The sequence below is a fragment of the Falco biarmicus genome, chromosome 2, assembly GCF_023638135.1.
Source record: "Falco biarmicus isolate bFalBia1 chromosome 2, bFalBia1.pri, whole genome shotgun sequence".
Lineage (NCBI taxonomy): Eukaryota > Metazoa > Chordata > Aves > Falconiformes > Falconidae > Falco > Falco biarmicus.
In genome coordinates, this window is record NC_079289.1 from 42,570,384 (window position 1) to 42,587,385 (window position 17,002).

At 33.8% G+C, this 17,002-nt stretch overlaps 1 protein-coding gene across 4 annotated transcripts in view; it reads right to left on the reverse strand.

Annotated features, from left to right (window-relative positions):
• The window catches only part of KLHL1 (kelch like family member 1), a 240,184-nt gene that overhangs the window by 33,522 nt on the left and 189,660 nt on the right, over window positions 1-17,002 (reverse strand). The window lies entirely within an intron of this gene.

The window sequence follows — 17,002 nt, forward strand, 5'->3', positions numbered from 1 at the left end:
CTCTGTCTCACAATATCTTCAGTTAAGTTTAGAAGGCTCTGGAAGATGTTACAGCTAAGCACCATTTGTCACAGTACAGTGAGCTCAGTAATTCCGTTCTATGAATCCATGATCCCAAATGAGCATTTTACGAAAAATCTCAGGCTAAATCCAATCATATTCCTAAGTCTGTGTCTTTTTTTTCCCCCACTCCATTTCACATTATGAACTCATCAAAAAGTCAGAAAACAGTAGATCATTACAGTTTCAGAGAATGGGTTTATTTTTCATTGCAGAAAAATATATTTTTTTCATTTATAACAATGTAAACTTTCCACTTCCTACGTAGAACTCTGTTTTGTTCTATTTCAGAAAAGTAATTCTTTCAATGTTTAATTTGACTTTAAAACCATATTTAACAGTAAGCTTGAACAAGTCTTGTCTCAGTGTTCACAGAAAGTGTTCCTCTGCTTTGGGTGCTGGCTTTGGTTTGTGGGTTTTTTTTAAAACTTTTAAAAAATTAAAATAAACTAAAAACCCTATTAACCCTTACTGAAATCTCCCTTGTTATAGTCTGAGCCTCGTCTTTTTCTGCAGAATCATCTTTGAACAAATTCTCCAATTTCTTCTGGTATGAAGTCTTGCTTATAAATGCTTTTTATTCAATCACATGTATCATCTATATTTTTTCAAGAATATTAAAGTAGATATTAAATTGAAGTCATGATCTCTATAGCTCAATATCTTATCTCAGAACACAACCAGCAGCAAACATGTGGGAAGATGTGTCAGTGTTCACATAGAAAATCAGGGGATAACATGCTGTAGTTGTGGGAGTTTTTTGGTCAATTTTGTTGTGGTGGTGGTTTTTTTACTTTAATATCTAATAGTTGTAAAAAACCTTAAATCCTGAAGAAACAGGTTTACATTGTCAAAAAAGTATTTGCTTTTTTTTTTTTTTATATAACAGCACTGTACTCCAGCTTTTCATGTATATACTCTTAATGCAAAGTTGAAGAATAAAATTCTTCTTGGGATAAAAAAATAATCATATGCAAAGAAAGTTTAGGTGCAAGAATGTTTCTATACACACACATGCATATATAATTGGTGTCTAGATAAACACACAAACATCTCACCTTCACACATAAGCAGAGTTGTAATATGCAGTGAATTTCACAGTGAAACTATGATGCACATCAAAATATATCTTATCAGTTTTGAAATTTCCACCTTTTATTCCTTGAATATCTTCTTTGCACTTTCATTAGAACATAGCTGTCCTCAATTTAGTCTTTTTATCTCACCCACTGTTTCAAAATTTTTGTTATGTCCTTTCATATTTTCATATTTGAATTTTATTCTCGTATTTTTTCCTTTTGTAAATGAAGCCATCCCAAATATTTCAGTCACTTTTTATAGAAAATTTGCTTTCCTCTTAACCAAAATAGTGGTTTTCTGCATTTTATAGATTTTAGCACTTTTTTTTTTTTTTTTTTTTTATGACAATGGAAGCTGATAAGCTCATTGCATTGTTGTAACGGATTTTCTCTCTGCATCTCTTGTTGTGCTCTTTAACCGGGCTTTGTACAGAACATAGTCTTCATTGCCTTCTCCATGAGAACTTTACTAGGTTTATACAATGCATGTGGAGTCCTGTGAGATGCATGATTCCTTCAGATTTTTTCCTCAATGCCTTTTACTTTGCATTTACCACTTGCTGTTGTGTTGTGAATTCAATGGGATTTTAAAGTTCATGGTGTTCTCTGAACTTGTCTGACCTTACTGAATATGTCCTACATACTTTACTACCATGATGTTCAATTCCATTTCCACATAAATTAATCTTACATTGACACAAGGAAATGTTGCAGTTAGAAAACTGCCAAAATAAAAATGTTGGTTTGGTGTGAGATTCATGTCATCATGCTTCTCTGATTCTCCTCATGCGTGAGATGTTCCTGTCCCTTAATCATCTTTGTGGCCCTTTGCTGCACTCACTTCAATACGACCATGTCTCTTTTGTGGTGGAGAGCCCAGAACTGGATGCAGTACTCCAGGTGTGTTTCACTAGGGCTGAGTAGCGGGGAAAGACTATCTCCCTCATCCTGCTGACAACACTCGTCCTAATGCAACACAGGATACTGTTGACCTTCTTTGCTGCAAGCAGGCATTACTGGCTCTTGTCCAACTTCTTGTCCACCAGGACCCCCAGGACCTTTTCTGCTGACTGCTTTCCTGCCAATCAGCCCCCAGCCTGCACTGGAACATGGGGTTGTTCCTCTCCAACTGCAGGACATGGCATTTGCCTTTGTTGAAACTTGTAAGACTTCTGTCAGCTCATTTTCCACCCTGTTGTCATCTCACTGATGGCAGCATAGCCAACTCTCCTCACTGTTTTTGTTACTAACTTCCTGAGAGTGTTTTTTTTCCCATCATATAGGTCTTTAATGAAGATGACGAACACGCTGGCCCCTTGGAAACATCACAATTATAGCTTCTTCCAGCTGGACTTGGTGCTGCTGGTTACTGCTCTTTGATCCTGGCAGTTATTCAGCTACTCAGGTTGGTCAGGAATTATTTATATTTTTTTTTAAGTTCATGTTGACTATTCCCAGTCAACTTCTAACCCTTACATGGACTGAAAGAGTTCCAGTATTATTTTCTCCATCACCTTCTCATGGTTCATTGTGAGGGTGACTGGTTTGTATCTTTCCACATCCTTCATCCCCTTTTTGAAGACACAAGTGGCATTTGGTTTCTTGCAGTCCTTGGGAACCTTTCCTGATAACCATGACCTTTCAAAGATAATTGAGAGTGGCCTCACAATGGCATCGGCCAGCTCCCTTAGTTCTTGTGGGTGCATGTTTTCAGGTTCCATGCATTTGGATGTGTCCAGCTTGCTTAAATGTTCCTTAATTTGATCCTCCCCAACAAAGGGTAAGTCTTCCTTGTTTCAGACTTCCCTCTCTGGTTTAAGGGACCTAGAACTCCTGAAGCCAGTCTTACAAGACTGAGGCAAAGAAAGTATTGAGTATTTCAGCCTTTTTGGTGGTCTTTCTCACCAGGTCCCCTGCCCAGTCAGCAGTGAGCTCACATTTTCCCTAGTCTTCATTTTGCCGTTGAAGGACCTGTGGAAGCCTTTCTTGTTTCTCTTCAAGTCATTCATAAGATTCAACTCAAAATGAGCTTTGGCTTTCCTAACCTAATCCCTACGATCTCAGACAGCACTTGTGTACTTCTCCTGGGTCACTTGTCCAGTTTTCACCTCTTGCATGCTTCCTTTTTTAGTTTAAATTTCATCAGGAGTTCTCCATCCATCCACTCAGGCCTCCTACTGCCTGTGCTTGATCTCCTGCACACCAAGATGGAAATTCTTTGAGCTTAAAGGAGGTGATCCTTGAAAAAACTATCAGCTTTCCTGGGCCCCTCTTGTCTCCAGAGCCGTATTCCTTGGAGCCACCATTGCAGTGCCCTCAGTAGAGTTTCTGGCCACCTTTTGTGGAACGTGCTGCAAAAACTGTTGCATTTGTTGGCTGTCCCTATTACCTGTGATCGGACGCACCTATCTATTAAACCCCACTGTCTGATTCTTGCATTATGTTTCCTAAGAAGCCAAGTTTAGAAAAGTTCTAAGCAATCAGAAATATTTATTTTCACCATTAGGCCGTGCTTGCACCATATGTTTCAAAAAATTATAATGAGTAGTAGTGATATGGTAACACACCACCACCACACCCCCACACATCTCCAACCCTAAGCAAATAAATAAATAAATACAGCCTTTACGTTACAGCAGACTGTGTCATAATGAAGAATTCCAGAGCAGATGGTGTCATATATAAGAAAAATCAATATTCAAGCATTACTGGTTCTTATGGTTTGCTCTTGGAGCTTAGATGCCAGAACTGCTATGGGATTTTCATATCACATATATGAATTAAAGGGTAGCCCCAAAGGTGTTACCTTTAGCCTCCCCATCACACAGAACGGAGTGCAGTACATCTTATCTTTGTATCAAAACCTGTACTGAAGTTACTGAACAGTCCATGATAACCACAAATGGCAATACTGCAATCGAAATCATAGAATCATAGAATGGTTTGGGTTGGAAGGAGCCTTAAAGATCACCTAGTTCTGACCCCCCTGCCATAGGCAGGACCACTTTCCACTAGACCAGGTTGCTCAAAAGCCCCATCCAGCCTGGCCTTGAACACTTCCAGGGATGGGGCATCCAAAGCTTCTCTGGACAACCTGTCCCAGGGTCTCACCACCCTCATAGTGAAGAATTTCTTCCTAATATCTAATCAAAATCTACTCTCAGTTTAAAGCCATTCCTCTTGTCCTATCACTACCTGCCCCTGTAAAAAGTCCCTCTCCAGCTTTCTGGTATGCCCACTTGAGGTACTGGAAGGCTGCCATAAGGTGTCCCCAGTGGTCTTAAAGGATACATTCTACCAAGACCACAAAGCAAAATATTTTCCAGTAAAACTGATGAAACAAACTGTTTTCTGAATGTTTCAGGTCATTTGTTTTAATAGAAAAAAAAAATAAAATTAAGTAGTCTGTGTTGAAATGTCAGAATTCCAATCCTAGTAGCACGCTGCAGAATTCCTCCTCCATAAAGAGCAAAGGTACTAACTCTATATAAATTTCATTTTTTCTAATTGGTACAGCCAATTTCTGCATGGTCCCTTGACATAAGATTTTTCATCTTTTTGTAGTCAAGATACTGAACAGTGTGTTAGAAGATCAGAGTTCATCTTGAATCATGAAGATTTTCATTTTCACTGTAAGTGTCCTACACTAGAGTGGCATCATAGTACATAATTGCGTTTTGTTGGTTTCTGTGTTCTATGCCCACTAGATAATAAACATCCATCTATAGTTACACTCTGAATGTAGATAATGGTTTTATTAAAACATATTATATAGACTGGGCTTTTCCTGTTCCTAAATGAGAAAAATCTAATATCCAGCTGACATTTCAAGTCTTATTGTCATTAAGCAAAATGCACACAAGAATAATATTGTTAGCTCTTTCAGGACTGTTTGTTAAGGTAAGAGAAAGGTCAGAAGTTACTCACAACTTTTCTTCCTGCACCTCAACTTCAACAATTTGACAAAACCAGTTTAAGGCACATAAAAAAGAAGAAAACCTCTTGGACTTCACAATCCACATGATAATAGTGCTCTGTTGTTGTTTGCTGAGAAAAGCAATCATATATCCAGAAAGGGAGGCTTTTATTGTAAGAGAATTACATAAAAATGAATCAAGGTTACTATTTATCTGGATAAGGAAACCGGAAATTAAGGGAATCAGATCTTATGCTTTTTTAATTTGTAGAAATCCTGACATTATGGGACTAATTTATCCTATCCATCTTTTGATTAATTACTTTCATTTTCATGACATTCTGAACAGTTTGGCTTTGCTAGTTCTCGTACAGTTGCTGGACAGCTGAGACTGGAAACCCAACTGTGAGTATTTCTTCTAGGAAAGGAAACAACTTTTTCTTCAGAGGAGATATTTTCTAGTAGTATATTGAGTAACTAGATACAGTCACTACAGTACAAAGAAATCTCAATGTTTCCTTGAAAATCATGAAAAGCTTATTAACTCAATGTTTGCTATTTATTCAGTCATACAAAAGTCAGTACCTATTGAACTGTTTCCTGTAATAAAGATGCTTTTTTGGGAATATATATAGTCTTGATTAAAAAGTGCCCTAGGTAAATTGTGTCCCAACATATTGCTTTTCATTAGTACAGTCTGAAACTGGCAGATTCCTGAACTAAAAAAAAAAAAAAAATAATAAAAAAATTAAAACAGTAACATAAACTTTGGAGTCAAATTTACACGGACACCAAAAAAAAAAAAAACCCCAGTCCAAGAAAGAAGGATAGTAAGTTGTAGTACCATGTTACTATACACTGGGAAGGCAAATTTTTTCTGTCTAGAAAACAGTTCTCCTAAGTATTTAGACTTGGGGAGTTATGACAGCCAACAGTGTTATTGTGTTATTTTTTAGCTAAATGAGAACTAAAAATGAATATTGTCCAGTGTGCAATGGCAGGCATATTCCTTTTGATTGCCTTCACAAAGCTATGCAGCAAAAATCCTATTATGTCTAATTAGGTTCTGAGATCTGTACAGTTTCAATATTATTTATGCTTGGAGATTGGAATGGGATTTTTAAGTTGCTTTACTGTGATGTTACAAAATAAGGGAACACTGCCTATCATATTTTTAACTCTGCATTTCCTTATCTGCATGATAGACCTGATTTCATACAGTGAAATTTTAAAAAGCATCAGTTTTTACAAAATAACAGGAAATATTCATACTGACACTTTTGGATACGAAATGGAAGAAAAAAAAAAACCCTGGCTGTGTTGTTAGCTTTACTGTAGTCTCTGCATTTAGGTATTTGTAGAGACACAGAATTTTAACTGGGAAGGATAAACCTGTATCCAACAACTAATTTCTTAAATAGGGAAGTTACCTTTTAAGAAGAGGGCAGATATATATGGTATCACAACACTGAATGTGAGGAGACAAATCAATCAGTGAATGGTTATCCAAGTATTAAACATGATTAAGTAACACCTAGGCTTTATTCCACCATTTTAGGTTCTGCATTTATTTAGTTTCCAGGTAGCTGTAAATTTCTACCACGTTCTCACCCATATCCACAGCAGCATACTTAGACAATTCTGTATTAATTGTAACTAATACTGCTGCTTTTCCTTACTCTGTTCTATTCAAGTCTTAAACCACTTTTCTTCCATACTACTGGTGTCAACATAAAGAAAAGTAATGATGGTAAAGTCCAATTTGTTTTAAATTATACATCAATTATTTAAACCTGCTATTTAATTTTCACAACCATAATCTTCATTGGGTGTGGAATACAAGTATCATTTTCTGGATGCTGCATATAGGACTGCCGTAGGCCAAGCTGGGAATTTTGTATGTGATAATTTAGACCTGACCTACCTTCCTTAGTGAATAATCAATGACACATTGTTGAAAATATCTCTTCTAATGTTTATTCACAGACAGGTTATAAAGGCTGATTAAAAGAATTTTAAAAACATCCCTGCCCTCTTGGGCCAGAAGATAGGATACTGACATGTTAATATAATGGAAATTTACAGAAATAAAGACCTGCCTGCCACCTCTTTATTTACATTCAGTTTTGTAGATGAGACACCATATTCTCAACTCTGCCATACTATTATCCTGAGAACATGATTCAAAAATTATTATAAGTGTTTCCATTATGATTTGTAGCTCTTTAGTGAAGTGGGTCATGATCTACTACTTAATAAGGGTGCAAAGTACAATGAGAAGGTACTTAATAATTCAGAAAAAAATATCCCTGTAATGTTCCCAATGATTAGGAGAAAAATCCAAAGCAAAGATCTAATATACAAGCAAATCAATATTGCAGAGAAAATACTTTAAAAGGCTCAGGTCTTCTGTCAACAAACAGTGAAAGCAGCTAGAATGACATATTTCCCCTGAGATTTCAACATTCAAAAAATAACAACAATTTAACATAGAGGTACTAGCCTATATAGCATAAAAGAAAGATTCTCAGACTAATCTCTCAACAGCTGCTTCTGAAAGAGTAAACAATATAGCTATGTCAGAGTATTCCTGTGCTCTGGTAAGCTAGTCTGTTGATGAACTATTCCACTCAATGCTTAGGTGGTTATAGGTTTGGGTTTTTTTTTTTCTTGTTTGGTTTCTTTCTTTCTTTCTTTTTTTTTTTCTGTGCACAGAAATCACCACATAGAGAGGGAGAACGCACACCTCCAGCATAGCACTGCCTTGTGAGGTGCTGATGTACCCGGAAAGATTTACCATTGCAGAAAAGCAAGGTATTTCCAACAGGATCTTGACTCACAGAACCTTTTTGGGACATGAGTCTTTCTCCTTGACCTGTTCTCTTTCCCATTGCATTCATACTGTTAACTTAATGCTAGTGGGTAATGTTTTGTACAAGATTGTAAATGAAGAAGGGGTAGATTAAAGGTGGAAACTCCATGTTGCACAAATACCAAAGTGACGGACATTTTTCTCTGTACTCATGAAGCACATATATGATACATGAATGCATTCTTCATGACTGAGAGTATTGTTTATGACTGTCCATATGTCAAAGTCCAAAAGCATCTCAGACATCCTGTATGAGCAGAATATACTGCAGATTTTACATGTATAGAATGCATCAAACTCAGAGCTCTGTTGATTTAAGCTTGATTTGAACAGATATCATGGCCATTTGCTCAGAGTATTTATCCAACAATGAAGCTGCATACATCTGGAAATGTGGAATGACATTGCCTAATGCAGTAGAATTTGGTCAGTATTATACATGTGCAGAAGTATGAAGGGCTATATTGTTCTGAGCTGTCAGTATACTCTAACAAGCTAGTATCTGGAAAATTTTCCTTTATCCAGTGTTCTATCTCTTGGCATTGTAGTAAACATTCTGCAAAAAAATATGCTTATATCTTTCAAGAATTCTTAAAAGTGCTTAGAGCATTTTTGGTTAAATTAATTAACCATAAATAATTACAGCTTTAGCGTACCAATAGGGTATGAGGTACTACAAGATCAGTCTGTTGGTTTTTTCAATTCTTCTCATTTTACTTACATTTCTTTCTTCCTAGCTCTCATCTCCAGCCTCCTGTGCATGAGTACACTGCAGGTTTGTATCTGCCCTGATGTCTAAAATGGAATCTCAGATTCTCATGCATCTGTGTATGACCTCTCTACTTTTTTCTCTCCCCATAGTGGTTTCTTTTACATCCATGCAGCATACATAAAATTAGGAATTACTTTGCTGTAAAACTTTTAAAACCAACCAACCCCCCCCCCCCCCAAAAAAAAAAAACAACCCCAAAAAAACAAACCCAACCCTATTGATTTTTGTTTATCTTTTAATGGAAAATGTGAATTTGCCATTTTTGCCTCCTCTGTAGCCCAGCAATACATAAAAAGATGCTATCCCGCAAGCTAGTGAAGAAAGAAAAAAAATAATCTCCTTTATTCTCTACATTTTCGGAGTTTGTTTTACAGTTACCATGGATGTAAATGTTAGGGCTGTATCAAATTTTTAATTATATTTCTAATCTACTTTAATGGTTTCTACTGTACCTTGAAGGCTTTTCTGATAGATTGTAACTCCATAGACAAACATGTATTTATTGGGACTTCAGCACTATCTAAAATAACATCATCGCTTAAATGCCATGGCAATTTTTTTTAAAATAGAAGTTGAAAGTTAAACTTTCACTGAAATATCCTTCAATCTGGGACTAAGGAGTGGTATCATTCATTTATCATTAGATTTTCAGTGTTGAACAAGCAATAATCTGTATTTTATAATGTTTTATGAAAAACTCAGGTAAAACTCAGCCAACCTGTACAATAACTGGTTTTGCTACATTGCTCTGTATCTGATCTACTCTGCTCATGAATCCTCTAGCTTGTGTTTTCCTGGTCAAAGCTTTTAAAAATGTTATTAACACTCAGTCTTTAAAGCCTTTGTCTCCAAACAGTTTATTTGGCATTAAATGAAGCAAGGCGATCACTCTCCATATTGTCCTCATAAACTGTATCTTTAATCTGCATAATTCTTATTGTAATGACCTGTTCATTATAAATTTGTGTTATCAGCCTATGCGTTACCTATGGTTTCTCCTTCACTTGTTTCAATATGATCAGATACTGTTTTGCTGTTATGGAACTATAATGGTCTCCAGTATCTGAAACTTTTTCTGATATTTGCACTAAAGACATATTTTTAAAATCTGCTGAAATTTTAGAAATTTTTTGTTAAAAATATGACTTTTTCTTTATTTCATCACATGAAAGCAAAGGAATTAAAAATATTTGCTTCATGACTATTTTATTTGTTGAACTTTTATTATGTAGAATAAATTTATTTTAATAGTTATTTGTGTTGGCAGGGTTTTTTTCCACCCATTTTATTATATATTAAGAAATAATTCCACCAGAAAGTACTAAACTGGTAAGTGGTCCCATTGATACTACCTATGTTACCTCTAGCTTTAAGGTATCACTTACTTCATTATTTTGTTAGTTTTATTTAAATAGTTTTCCTACAAATTTCCTATTTCATTTTGTTTTACAATTTTGTACCTTAAACAGTTTTTCAAGAATATCTCTATATTGGACATCTCTAAAATCATCCATGCACACATGCATGAATACCCAATACCACACCTTTGGGTTTCTTTTTAAAAGTTCTAGTGCAACTCATTAGTGGAATCTAAGTTAGCTTTGCTATACCAAATATTTAAAATTATTTAGTATGGCTTTTTTATTATTATTTTCAATAGAAAATTCTAGGTTAACTCACTTCTGAATTTAACAAGTCCAAAGTATAATCTAACTGATCTATCTACACTGTAAAATATTTTTATTCATGCTTAATTATAATTTTTCAAGTTTTCTTATACATGGCTAGCACAGCAAGCAACATAAAATATTCCTATAAAAAGACAACCCATACTTTTTTTTTTTAAATGACACTTCTTTTTTTCATAGGCCAACACTGAAGCTTTTATTCTAGTCATATTTGATAGAAAACTCTTGTATTGACCTGAAGCTTAATTTTAGTATGTTGCTATTAAGAAAAATGTTATGCAGCGAGTCCAAATCCTCACTGCAGGACTAATGCAATGGCTGAATCTACCAATGAAGTATTACCCAGGGAGCGTTTTGGTCCAGGACCAAATGCAATGATTTCTCTGTGAGATTTTTGGCTATACTCTGTTATGTCAAGCACTTAAAAGCGACATAAGGCTAGGAACAGGCTGATTCTATATGTTCTCATATAAATGCAATTGCCAAATACTACCTTTATTTAGAAAAATGTTCAGTCTTGTTTCTTAGAAGTGGATTACTTATTGGAAAGCAACATTTGTTAATTTTTGCAATATTTTTTTTTTCTTTAGGCTATACCTAAACAATTGCAACTACATAGGACTATATTGGAATAGCAGAGAATATTCTGTCACATTTGGCTAAGAAGGAGTTACTTATGAGTCTTTTCTTCTGTGTTTTAAAGGAAAATGAAAACATTGTCAAGATTCTGCAACTACGCTTGGTGCATTTACTCTGTTCATCCACATTGTTATAGGCAAAAATCAGATCTAAAGCCAGAAGTGTAAAATGACATTTCAAAGTCAATGGCCATGATAAAAAAATTTGAGCTATAGGGAACTGTTATTGCTTTGAGTCTGTTTCTGTACAAATCCAGATTCTTAGTTTCTGTATAACTGAATAAAGTTAGCCCAATCTATTAGTTTTAATTTTTCACTGAAATGAAAAAAAGACCTGCCTATTGTCAAGTACAGCTTATAAGGTAATTCAAGCTGTGGTACTCAAATCATCTCTCAGGCTGTAGACTGAAATGCCCTTACAAAGAAAGGATTTAGAGTCTTCTGTCTATTGAAACGGAGGAAGACTGTCCAAGTATGATCTCTTATATGATGCTTTGATTCTGGGAATTTCTTGGTAGATTAAAAGATTTATATTGGTACTAACATTTGGCTTCACAAAAATTCTAAACCAAAAGATTTATAGCTTTATTTTAAGACTTTAACTTGACTTCAGTGGAATATAACCAATGTAATACAATATTTTGCTGAATGATGGTAGCCAGCCTTGCAAGTGGGCAGTCTTCTGCTGTGCAAAGGTTATCTGCATCTGAAGTGTCAATATGACTTGTGTGGGTCCTTGTTTATGCTCATTCTTTCATTTTTAACCTTTTACCCTAGGATCTATTAAATTAAGATGACATCCATCTTTGAGTCATTTATTTTTCTCTTTTACTATAAAGGGAGTTTACTCAGATGCAGATATCTATATTTGGTTAAATTAATACCACCCAAGTAGCTTTTTAAGATTTTTGAAGATGTAAATAACTTACAGATTATTTATCTTTTGTTTGTTTGTTTGCTTTTTAATTATTTTCAGGAGTCATTTTTAGATTTTTAAAAAATAAATAAATTAGAAGTTAAAGGATTAAAGTCCTGGAAAACATCCCAGTTCCAGGTTAAACTTCCTAACATTTAATTCTTCTTTAATATCAGTTGAATTCCTGCCATTTTGTGAGTGAGCTGTGGTTCCTAGCAATAATGTTATCTAGTATTCAGTCAAAAAGTAGAGAACAAACAGCAAGAGATTCACTCTAACAACTTCATGAATAAACTGTAAATTGAAAGCAGATCTTTCAAGCAAACAGCAGCAGTGTAATCACACTCATACGGCAATCATGACAGACCATTGCTGAAATGGTTGTAAGAATGAACTGTACAGCCCAGCCAAGATGTTCTTTGTTAATTACACAAGAAGTACCTTCCAATTTGAAAGGTTTTTTATATATTAATTCAATCATACATATAAAATAGAATATAAAAAAATAAAGTTAGCTTTTTTTTTTTTCTTTCAGTAGTACAAAACTTGGTAATAGGTTGACAATCAACTTCCAATATGGATAAAATTGATGTAGGCTTTTTTATTACAAATAAAAGGCAGATTCAGTAAGCAGATTTCCAGCTTACAGTCTTCCCAATAATCTTTTTTCTACTTTGAGAGGCAGGAACTGCTCCAGAGACCCAAGGTGTTTAACCCTAAATATGATTTTTTTTTTTTTTTAATGGGACTATGCCAGCTCAGTTGTTCTATTATTTTATATATATTCCTACCTAGGGGGATGAATCCTACCCTAAATTCTTAATTCTTTAAAGCTGTAGAGTTTGTAAATATGCCTTAAGCTATCACACACTTTAAAAATATTTGATAAACAGTAATTACTTTTTGAAAATTTAAAAATTCTTTGGAAAGCATCTCATTAATTTTAAAACATGACAGCTATGAAATACTTCTTTTAAAACTAGTTAAAAATAAACCATCATTTAATTATTTTTAAAATGTATAGGCTTAAATTGATTAATGTCTTTATATTTACATCTACATGTATTTTCCTTCTGAGATTTGCCATGTAGTTAGAATAAAATCAAAGCCAAGACAGATTCATTATGCAGGACATAAATTTTTGTGACATTTTGCATCAATGAAAGCATAAAGCTAAATTTACATCAATCTGCACTTCAGTACTAATTTTCATTATTAATACTCAGGATCTTATGTTGACTCATCAGTATAGGGTCATGAATCATTGGTAATAAGGATCATGCATTTCTCATGATGAATAATTTCTTTAAGTAGTTTCTGATAAAGAAATTATTACACTATGTTCCCATGACATGTTGATTTAACACACTTTCTCCAGACAGCTATCGATAGTGATTAAAATAAAGATAGAAAATGTAAGAATATTCTGAACAGTTAACAAGGATTTGAATTACTATATAATAAGCATTACTTTAATGGAAATGAAAGATTCAGTAAAATTATCTAGTCCCAAGTAATATTTTTTCTTTTAACCAAAGGTTTTCATCTTAAGAACTTTAAATGACACAAATAATCAAAAGATCTTAAGAATTTTCACTATCATTCCATTGAGAGTGATTTCATGACATAACTCTATCATGTGCAAGTCTGCACATAAATCTTAAGAGTTATATCTGTGGGGTATAGAAGATCACTAGAAATAATCATCTGAGTGAAATGATGAAAACTGAGCCTAGCATTTCTAGAAATTTTTCAGAGTTAATAGAAAATTATTTTTTTTAAAATACAAGCAAGTTTCATAATTTGTCTTTGAATAGGCAGGATTTAATTATCATTATTAGATAATTCATAGCGGTTAGTTCTCTATGTTAAGACACGGCAAAATAACCTCCCTTTCCCCTAAATAAACCAACCAAAAATATCTTGCTGGGTAAGCAGTTCACTTTATTAAACTTTATGTAGCATATATTATTCTTAAAACTTGTAACACATTTAACTGCATTTCTATTCTCTGTAAATTTTCGTATGTATAGTCCTGTTAAAGAATCACAACAATAGTTTCGGAAATCTATATCTGCATGCCTCTATTGCAAATTTCCACCTTGAGTGGTGTCAGTGTTTTGGTTTATCATTTTTGTCATTAGTGTTTAATGCAAATTTACATCCATATGAAATTAATTGTGCCTCATGATTTAGGAAATATTACTGTATTCAATTTTGTACTTGACGTGCAGAGGAGAAAATTTAAATGAATAGAAGCATCAACTTTAAATGTATTATTTCAAAAACAGTCCTCTATGAGAAGTAAAATTACTAAGAAATGAAGTATTTAATAAACATTCAAACCTCCTTAATATTATCAGTTTCAGCAATGTCTTAAGTACACAGATGCATTTGGAATTCAGCTATCAGTTAAACTTCTTCACACTTGGACATTTCATACTCTATAATTGGTGACAATGCAAGGAAAGGACCTACAGCTTTTCCACAGGCACACAGATTGGGAAATAAATGCATACTTCTAATGCAGGTAAACTGATTTCATTTACTTTGTGATGAAGTGGAAGGTAGTTTATAACTTGTAAGCTGTAAAATGCTACTAGTTCTGTATTATGGACTGAAATATATATAGCACTGAAAGTGCTATGAATCACAATGTCCACAGAAAAAAAAGATGCAATAAGTTTAGACTAATCAGATACGTGTGTGTGTGTATATGTACATACACACAGGTGCATCATAATATATATTAATTATATGGACATGTATACATATATATACACACGTATCATGTATATTGGAATTGGTATACATATATATGTATTTAGGTACCATTATTATTTATGGATCAAAAAGAGGGTAATCATGTCCTTGATTCTGGCCAAAATAAATAGAAAGTCCTATCTTTTTTTTTTATTTGTTAGCTCTAATTTTACCTATTCCCTTTGTGAGGTAACTTACCAGCTTTTCGACCGATACTGCAGTTTCTCCACAATCTTTTCATCTGTTAACATTTCTCATTACTCTTTCATATTCCATACTGTTCTATAGCCTACTTGACAGGGATATTAGAATCACTGTTGAAATGCTAGTTTTGGATCCCACAGCCCACCCTTTCTTTTTTGCAGTTTAGCATCACTTATTCCAAGCACTACCCCTACCACAGCTTCCAGTCATCTTCCACTGACAGCAATGAGACTAACATACAACACCCTACACTGTGTACTTTCACTACAAGACCTGTCAGTTCTCATTTTCTCATTTCTCATTCCTACATACATCCACTTCTACACACACAGTTCTACTGAAGATTAAATGAAGATGGAATAAAGTGAATTGTATTGCTCCATTGTGACTTTAGTTACAATGAATTACATCTGATTTTTTTTTGCTGATGTCAACAAAAAAAAATCACTCTAAAGGATGGGTGCATATTTCTATTCTTGTATACAAAATCCAATATGAACAGCTCTAGCATTATCACTACATGAATATAACATAACACATATTTTAGAAAACAAATGAAAAAAGATTTCTTACTGCAGATTAACTTCTTATTACAAAGGGCATTTACTCAAAACAATAACTTTATGGGATTCCTGGAAAAATACTCAAATATTTATAATTTAAAAAGCAATTTAATTCTATTAACTAAACTTCTCAGGGAATAATATATCATGACACTCAGGCAAATCCAAATAAAGAAAAAGACATCTCTATTGCTTCCCAAACAACTGCATTTAATCATTTTCATCATCACAAATAAAATCCCAGGCTACAATTCTTTCCTCATTTTACGCATTGTTTACAAAAAGCCCCAATTTCTGCAATATAAAAATTCAGAAGTGATTCCACACAAAACCAAAAAACCCTCAAGTGGTCAAATTCTTTGTGTGTTCCCTTTTTTCTCCTATAGAAAATAAACCGTTTTTTTCTCCAGTCATAACATCAACATTCCTGAACAGCTTTACTTAAAGTATAAAGGTATTTTTAAAATCCATTGACCAAAAACATCTGTAGAATTATCAGCCCAAAATAATACATATTTTTTGAAGTGATCACAAAGGGGTTTCAAACATGGTTCCATACCTCTTATCAGTGGGAAAAATTTTCTCTCTATCAAGCATTCCCTAATGGTTTTTTAATACTTTCCTGTGTTATAGCTGAAGCTGTTGCATTTTTCCCATCCTTGGGAACACCATTGAAAGTAATAACAGATTCTGTAAAATTCTGGAACACTGGTAAAAAAAGAAATTGCATGTCTTTCTACAGCACTATAATTAAACTTCGGAAACAATTCTAAATCACAGACCTATTTAGTCTTACGATGCCATTTGACATAGATTCCCATCACTACTTTTTATTGCAGGACATGTTTAATAGCAAAAATGCATTATGCCAGCCACTGTACAAATGCATATTAGAAGTGTCAAATAGCAGGGGGGAAATAGAAAAGCATCTTCACTTTGTGAGATATTGACACAGTAGTACATTAAAGGACTTGCTGCTGATTGTAACTGAAGGGAATGGGCTTGATAACCTAGCATGTCTTTTCTGTTTTTATTTCTCACGATGTTGTAATGATTCTATCACACCAAGCAATTTTAGCAGAATAGATAATGAACAGTTCATTTTTATACACCTTATAAAAATTATATCCTGGTAGGTATGTCCCATAGATTCCAAACTCCTTTCCTTAAGCAAAAAAATCTCATCCCTCTATAATTCAAAATAAAAAAGGATATTTTTGAAATGTCAGAAACTATTTATGTAACTGAATAAATTTGAGGTTTTTTCTACGTATATATATGATACACATAATAGAATTACTACCTTTTTGTTCAAGAAAACACTATCTCTGTCTTTTGCTTAATTTAAAAAATAATAAAAATACCCTACCAAATGTATATTTTTTTAGTAGAGAACAAGAATACAATGTGGCTTGATTAATGCTGACAGTAGTATGGATAATACTGTTAAAAAAACAATCCAAAACAAAAAAGAATTTATCTGAAAAAGGCTATGGGAAAATATGCTGTCAGTCATGATAAAACTATTGCC